The sequence below is a fragment of the Loxodonta africana genome, chromosome 8, assembly GCF_030014295.1.
Source record: "Loxodonta africana isolate mLoxAfr1 chromosome 8, mLoxAfr1.hap2, whole genome shotgun sequence".
In the NCBI taxonomy this organism is placed as follows: domain Eukaryota; kingdom Metazoa; phylum Chordata; class Mammalia; order Proboscidea; family Elephantidae; genus Loxodonta; species Loxodonta africana.
The window spans coordinates 20,942,446-20,945,042 of record NC_087349.1 but is presented as its reverse complement, the minus strand read 5'-3'; positions in this window follow the sequence as shown (position 1 = coordinate 20,945,042).

Genomic DNA, 2,597 nt, shown 5'->3' with positions numbered 1-2,597 from the left:
ACCTAATTACATGAGACTTTGTGGCTTTTTATTTGCTCAGTGCCTTATAGCGCAACAAAAACAGAGTGATTCCCCTTAACCAAGTACCTCACATAAGAATCTGGTTTCCTATATAGGATTTCTCACTACAAATGACCTCAGAAACGAGTCTGGCTGCCAGCTGAATTGGAGATAGATTGGTCCGTATTGACCCTATCTCAAGGAACATATCTGAGCATGAAGAAATGGAATGAACTGGGTACTTTGTGTGAGGGGGCCAAATGACCTCCCCTAGAGGTGCCCACATCTATGGCTGCTGTGAGAAAGATGTCCTAAGAAGATCTGTTTGGGAGCCTTTGTGGCTTAGTCCTTGGGACTTTTTTCAAGAGTTGCACTCAGAGATGAATCAGTTGTTCAGGGTCCTGACAGTAAACAGGTGACACAAACGGTTTCACTGAAGAGCGTTTAATGAAGGGACAATGTACAGAGAGCAGGGTTAAGAGAACCAACAGGGAATAGTGAAGTGCCCAGGCACCGGCAACAGTGGGGTGGTGTTACCAACACAGGCCTAAAGGGAACCAGAAGCTACAGCCCTGAAAAGGGGCCCCAGACAGGAATGGTGGCCATAGAGGAATGCAGCCTCTGCCAGAGCCCTCATGAGTAGGGAGTTATTTATTCCCCATCCTCCCTCTCCACCTGCCAGTTTCCTACGGGTGCCACCCACTGACTGAGCCCAGCTGGGAGCCAGAGAGCAAAGGTGCCCAGGTTATGAAATCTCTGGAGGTCAGCCTCCTGGAGCTCAGAGCCAGCAGAGGATTGAATGGATCTAAGTGGAGACAAACAGAATAATTTATGAGTGCCCTTGTTTACCTTTATCCCTGTGGGCCCCTTTTGTGGTTTCATGAATGTTTCCATATGAAAGACCTCAAGTGTATCTGTAAGCCTCAGTGGACACAGTGGCCCCCATGACTACTCATTTCCTTGGGAGCCCTCTCTCTGTCTCCTTTACGCCTAATGCCAAAGGAATTTGCTTCATTCAACCAGATAACTGAAGCAGCATGTGCTTCCAGAGTGTGTACTGTAGTGGGCACTGCCAAGGACTGCATGAATTCATTACTTCTCCAGCCCTTTCCAGGGGGGCGTAGCAAGGACATTTAGAATTAGGAGATTTTAAAATTGTGTGCTGCTTGGAGGAGTGATAGGCTGAATTGGAGTCCATCCTGGAAGGCCTGGGGCCAGCGCTGAAATTGTAACCAGCTCCAGAGTCCTCACCCTATAAACATGGCTGCAATAGGAAAACTGAGGGCAGTGCTACCTGTCCCTTTTGCTCCCCCTCAAAATGACTGCTCTTTAAAGACCCTATTTAGGGTGGTCTGGCACTGGGTTTTAGTCCCTGGCTACTCAAAGTGTGGTCCATGGACCAGCAGCCTCAGCATCACCTGAGAGCTTGTTAGAAAGGCAGAATCTCAGACCCTACTCAGACGTACTGAAACAGAATCTCCATTTTGGCAAGGTCCCCAGGTGATTAGCATACACAATAAAGTTTGAGAAGCATTGTTTGAGTCAATGACATTAGATTCTGTGTTCTCAGTGGTAAACTAATTAAAGAACTTCCTTCACAACCCACCAGGTACCCGTGGCCACGTGTTGAGTGTAGTAAGATGCTACCGTTTACCCATTTTAGCCACCAGTTGGCTGGAAAACACACCCAGTGAAAAGGACTGGATGATCATCTGTAGCTGAGAATCAGATTTAAACTTGGAATTAGAAGCCAAGATGGAGGTCAGGATCTGGTAGGCAGATGGCCCCTTCCCAGGACCAAACCTAGAGGCTGAGCTTCTTAGTTATCTAGTGTTGCTGTAACAGAAATACCACAAGTGAGTGGTTTTAAAGAAATTTATTTTCTCATGGTTTAGGAGGCTAGAAGCCCAAATTCAGGACACTGGCTCTAGGGGCTCTCTTTCTTCGCTCTGAGGGAAAACCCCTGTTTCAGCTTCTCCAGCCCCAGAGTTCTTCAGTTCCTTGGCAATCTCTATGTGACATCTATTCCTACACTGATACGGCCTCATTAATATAACCAAGAAAACCCTATTCCCAAATGGGGTTACATCCACAGGTATATGGGTTAGGATTTACAACACATCTTGGGGTCACACAATTCAATCCGTAACATTCCACTCTTCGGCCCCCCAAAATTCATGCCTTTCCCACATGCAAAACTCATTCACTACAAGATCATCACAAAAGTCTTATTCCATTCTAGCACAACTCTAAGTCCCAAATCTTACCTCGTAAATCATCTAAATCTAAATCAAGTACGTATAGGTGAGACTCTGGGCCTGTTCCATCCTTGGGCAAAATTCCTTTCCATCAGTGGGCCTCGAATACAAGTTATCTGCTCCCAAAGTACAATGGCGGAATTAGGTACAAGGTAGACATTTCCAACCCAAATGGGAGAAATTGGAGGGAAGGAAGTGTCAAAGAACCAAACAAGTCCAAAACCTGGCAGAGCAAATTTCATTAGCTTTCAAGGCTTGAAAATAATCCTCTGTTCTCCAGGACCATCTGGGGAACAGCCCCACCCTCAGACTCTGGATGTTGGCCTCCCTCTCTGGATT